The sequence below is a fragment of the Terrapene carolina genome, unplaced genomic scaffold (genome assembly GCF_002925995.2).
Source record: "Terrapene carolina triunguis isolate 2854851 unplaced genomic scaffold, T_m_triunguis-2.0 Scaffold437, whole genome shotgun sequence".
Taxonomy (NCBI): Eukaryota; Metazoa; Chordata; order Testudines; family Emydidae; genus Terrapene; species Terrapene triunguis.
In genome coordinates, this window is record NW_020664788.1 from 11359 (window position 1) to 17159 (window position 5801).

General features: G+C 46.3%; 2 non-coding genes across 2 annotated transcripts; both read right to left on the minus strand.

Moving 5' to 3' along the window:
• Positions 1–319: 319 nt before the first annotated feature.
• TRNAE-UUC lies at positions 320–391 on the minus strand. Its single transcript has one exon. It is a non-coding gene; the product is annotated as a tRNA-Glu (tRNA).
• Positions 392–3411: 3020 nt separating this feature from the next.
• TRNAT-UGU lies at positions 3412–3485 on the minus strand. The gene has a single exon. It is a non-coding gene; the product is annotated as a tRNA-Thr (tRNA).
• Positions 3486–5801: the final 2316 nt, after the last annotated feature.

Here is a 5801-nt window from a genome sequence, read left to right on the forward strand (position 1 = left end):
TATCGATGGAAATATTTTGCCATTGGGTTGTGTGTTTACACAGAAATTGAGATTTACCAACAAATGCGTAATTCTTCCAATCCTGCCTAGTCTGCAGTTGGTGAGTTTAGAGGGACAAACTCACTCTTCCCACTCCCCATGCCAGCCTGTGTTTTCCAGATTGTTAACTTCCCACACTGCTGGGATCCTTACCTGATCTCCCCTCAGACCTCTGCCCCCCGCCCCCACTTCTGGGATCCCCTCCCAGCACTGTCCAACTCCCCTGGTGGCAGGATCCCCTCCCATTCTTTTCTCCCCTCCGAGCAAAAACTCTGCACTTCTCCCACACTGGGAGTTGAACCCAGGCCTCTGGGGTGAAAACCAGGAATCCTAACCACTAGACCATATGGGACTGGTATAGTGAATAACATTTAAAAGTAGCCATTCTTCACCAAAAAAAACTTCAAAAACAGACTTCAAAGAGCAACTGCAGAGTTACAATTTATTTGCAAACTTAACACCATTAATTTGAGCTTGAATAGAGACTGGGAGTGGCTGGCTCACTACAAAAGCAATTTTCCCTCTCTTGGTATTGACACCTCCTCCTCAATTATTGGGAGTGGACCACATCCACCCTGACTGAATTGGCCTTCAGCACTGGTTCTCCCCTTGTAAGGTAACTCCCTTCACTTCATGTTCCAATACATATTTATGCCTGTATCTGCAATTTTCACTCCATGCATCTGAAGAAGTGGCTTTTTACCCACGAAAGCTTATGCCCAAATAAATCTATTAGTTCTTAAGGTGCCATCGGACTCTTTGTTGTTTTTGTGTATTCTAAGCTGACCTTAACACTTTCAATGCCCTTACAAACTTAGGGTATGGCTACACTTGCAGATGTAGAGTGCTTTGAGCTAAACCAACCTTCGTAGAGTGCAGTAGGGAAAGCGCTGCAATCTGTCCACACTGACAGCGTCAAGTGCACTGGTATGGCCACAGTTGCAGCATTTGCAGCAACACTGGGAGCGGTGCATTAGGGGCAGCTATCCCAGCATGCAATTGACTGCACGTGCTTTTCAAATGGGTGTGATGGGGTGGGGTGGAGTGTGACAGGGTGTGTGTTGTGTGTATGGGGGGGGAGAGAGAGTGGGTTTTGGGGGGGCTGAAAGCATGTCAGCGTGCTGTCTTTTAAGACAGCAGCAGACCTCTCCCTCCTCCACGCCTCTCTCTCTCTCTCACACACACACACACACACACACACAGCATTCCACAGTAACAGCTTGCTGTGTCTCGGAGCCGGCTGTCAGAAACGGAGCTTTCAAAGGGCATATCCGCATTCCTCGGAGAGTTCAAAACAATGAGAACAGTGGCCACTTGACTTAAGGGGATTATGGGACATTTCCGGAGGCTGATCAGAGCGCAGTAATGCAACACCTCGTTCACATTGACACTCAGTCATTTCAGCCACTACGCAACAAGCGTTAATCTTCTCGCCGAGGTGGAGTACCAGGAGCGCTTTAGCTGTGGAGTCAGAGTGCTCTACGTGCCTTGCCAGTGTGGATGGGGTGTGAGCTAGGGTACCCAGGGCTGCTTTAATGCGCTCTAACTCACAAGTGTAGCCAAGCACTTAGATGCTTCTCACTTAGGCTGGTTGCTTTTCAGACAGGCTCTCCCCTTTGATCAGCACTTCTGTTGCTTGGTGTGGTGCTGTCTGTAGATGTAGGTGGAAGAGACAGAGAAAGCATGGCAAATGTCTCTCCCTTTTATCATGTCCTTTCTTCCCTCTTGGCTTTGCTCCCCCCCTTCAGAGTCAGGTGAGCATTAATGAGTCTCTCCAAGCAAGGTTGAGCAATTCCCCTTGTGTGGCCTCATGCAGGTGAATCATTACATTGTAGCCCCCTTGCTGGACAATGGCTGTTGATGGGCTGTTTGACACTCCAGGTATTGGTTACTTTCCTTGCTGTTGCTACTGGGGAGCTAATATTTGGCTGATTCCCCCAACTTACAGCATAGTGACAACCATACTACACAATTCTCATAACTTCATATGCATTAATGATATACATGTATGGATAGAGAAATGACTTTCAGCAGATCATAACCTTTCCCCTGATACCTTACAAGTCATGCTTTATATGTAAGATCACGATTATATGAAAATGAGGAATATGGGGGTTACAGCATGCTCCCCCAAAGGTATAGACTGTCACACAGAGATTCTATTTTCATTTGTTATGTAACTAACTTTGACCTCTGTGCCTAACACTTATAATCACTTAAAATCTATCTTTCTGTAGTTAATAAACTTATTTTAATGTTTTACACTTACTTGTGAAATTGTCCAAAGTGCTTGGGAAAGCTGCTCAGATTAAAAAGGCTGGTGCATGTTCACTTTCTTTTTGAGGAAGTGGTGAATTAATTAATGAGCTTGCACTTTTCAAGAGGTTTTGAGCAGTGTAAGATGGTACATTTCTGAGGTGCAAGGCTGAGGGCTGGGGAGATATGCTGGTGTCTCTCTATCTATAATTGAGGAGTGGCTTATACAGCATTCATGCCACTTAGTTGGGTGCATTGCTGCATGTTGTTGGCTGAGTGATCAGAGCACCAGGAGGGGTTTTGCTGCTTGTCACTAGTGTAGCATTGTAAGACACAGCCCAGGCTAGAGAGATAAGAGGACAGAACGGTCCCACAGTTTGGGATTGTACCCCACGGATCCCACCACACAGAGACCCTCCTGTGACCAGCCGTGGTAATATTGTGCTTAGTACTCTGCCTTGTAGCTTCAACAGCTGCAGATGCAAGATGAGTTACAGTGACCTTGACCTTCTTTCCATGTTTATCCAATGCCTCCTTTTGACACTTGTCAGCAAAAAGACCCGTTTCTTTTGCAAGCATTTGTATGGCTATCCAGAGTCGGACTTCTCCATTAACAAAAAAGATTGACCAAAAGGTGACAAGAGGACGCATGTTCAGCAAGGCAGCACTGGATGCTGGATCTGCTCTTTATCCAGAAGGTCTCTTGGCAAGCTCTGCCACGGTGCCACTCTCTGGGACTTCTTCCCTAACTGCTCCATTTCTTGTCAACAACAATAACATGAAAGGTGAAAGCACAGTAATTCTCCATTTCCTGCAAGGCCTGCAGAGAACCCTCTAGAAGGGTGTCTGTGCATAGATATCCCCAGCGAATCGCATGGGCGCACAACACAGGCTCTCCTGTCACAGCAAATTGCAGCCGGAGCAACCTCCTTGCCAGTGCCAATGCCTGTAGCCTTTTCATCAACTCCAGATTGAGGATTTGATTCTCTCCAACGCTCCTCTGGAAAGAAGCCTTTTCCTTCACAAGCAATTACTTGGAATTGTGAAGGGAGGTCTCTTCTGTTTCCTAGGAAGACACAGGAAAATGTGAGCAGAGGAGACAAAAGCCATAGAACAAGGCACCACTGGGAGTTGAACCCAGGATGTCTTGTTTACAAGACAGGTGCTTTAGCCTACTAAGCCATGGTGCCTTCCTCAAGGGCCTTTTTGCAACGGTTCCCCTTGACAGTCCAAGACAACACCTTCACATTCTAAAGTACGGATGTTCCCCATTTCCCTCAAGACTTTCAGACTTTTTGCTGTCTGGCTCTGTGCACAGAAAGCCACAGCTGAGTTGACAGAGGGCTTCTAACATGCGCTTCTCCCACAAGCTGCTGTGATCATATACTGATTAGTGTTTCAGTCACAGCAACTTCTGCTCAACTCTGAGTCATGGTAACCTTTCCATCAGCTCCAAACTTACCATTTAACACTTTCCAAGACTTAGCCGCAAAGAAGGCTCTCTCTGTCTTGAACAAGCACTTACAAGGATTGTGCAGTGAGGTCTTTTCTTTTCATGAGAAGAGATACAAAAAAAGGAGCCTGACAGACAAGCTAGGTTCAGCAAGGGAAGAACTGGGAGGCCAAGCCAGGATCTCCTGGTTAGTAGGAAGGCTCTTCATCCAGCTCTTCCCAAAGACCACTATCTAGAGGCCACTTCCCACAGAGACCAATTATGGTTACAGACCCATCCTGAAATTAGACCAGGATATTTTAAAGCTTTATCTTGTAGTAAAGTAACACAATTCAAACATGTCATCACGGAGGAGAAAGCACTCCTTCATTTCATATTTATTACTACTGATCTCACTGACAAACTTCCTTTTCTCGGTGCTGCTCCCAGCACTTTAGGGAGTTTTTCCTCTTCTCCCTTCCAGCTGTGGTTATGGGACTGCAGCAGCTCCCCAGATGGCCAGCTTTGCTCTTTCACTTACATCCTTCACTTCTTTGGATAAAGCTGTGTTTGCCACCAGTTTACTCCATAGCTGAGACCTCAGGTACCAGCAGCTAGTTACGAAGGCTCAATTCCCATTGCCAACAGTGGGAGGTTATCCTGGGCTGCCAGGGCTGCAGGATTTGGCCCAAAGTCAGTCAAGATGCTACAGCTGCTGCACTCTTATATGGTGAGTCCTACAGCCTATTACCAAATTGCTCTGCCATAGTCTGCAGGGCGGCCTGATTTGCTGAGAATCTGGCAGAAGAGAGACCTGGGAGTATTGAAGGAAAATGTCCTCAGCAGTCACAGCCGGCAGGAGCAAGAAAGGTTGGGTTTGTTTTAAACTTCTCTCCCTGCTCAAGCCTTTAATCATTCCTATGACTCTTCTCTGAACCCTCTGTAATATATCAGGGAAAACAACCAACCAATGAACCAAACAAACAAACCAAACCAGACTGGTCTGACTGATGTAACCATCTATTGCCTTCCAAGGTTGAACATAAATCAGATCATTCCATTCACCCAAGAGTTCAACTTTAAGGGCATTTTGTTTTCTAGTTAAATCAAATCCTGTGCAACAGCATTATTGTTAACTCATCACTTGGTCACTTTACATTCACAGGTTCAAAAAGTTGGCAGGTCTAAGTCTTTCCTCCTACACCAACATGAAAAAAATTAGTGACAGAAAATGCCCTGAAGCACCTCTGCTGCCTTGCACAACAGACTGGGGAAATACACGAGGGAAAGTGCTTTCCTCTCTCCTCCCGACACTGGGTAACATTTCTGTCTGTCCTTGAGATCCTGTCACAGGAACAAGCCTTGAGGATGCAAATAACATGTTAAGGCTTCACTGGTTTGTACATTCCTTTACTCCTTCATTAGTGATAAGGGTGCACGAGCTAGAAATAATCCAGCTCTTACTTTCTCACCGTGGGCAATTTCCAGGCTCACAATAATAAAAAAAAATCTTTCTTTCTAACCTGAGCAAGTTGAATCAAGTCATTGCAAGATGATAAATACAGAGCCCCAGGATGACTTTCTTTCATCAAATATTTTTTAGAGTATATCACATTAACTGGGTGGGTCTTCTGCGAGGAAGTGTCTGTCCAGTGGCAGAACCCTGTAAATTCCCCATTTACAAACTCATCTTCAGTATATAGGCCACTGAACCGAGCAAGGGGGGAGGATCCCAGTGGTCGGGCTCCAGCCTGAGCAAGCCCCTGGATCCCGAGCCTGGCAAGCCCGAGTCAGCTGGGACAATTGTGGGTTTTTAATTGTACTGTAGACATACCCTTGGTGTCAAAATCACAGCTTTCTCATGAGGGAATCAAGCCCTAGTCCCCCACATGAGAGGTCGGGATAGTCACCACTATACTCATGAGGTCGGAACTGACAACTGCCCCTGCACAGGGACCTAGGGGAAGAACTTGGCCAGCTCCTAATGTGGCTGTCAGGAGACCCAGCTAGGCAGGAGTTGCTCTGGGTTCTATGCAGGGGGAGATTAACTGGGAGAAGTGGGGAGTTTGTCTCT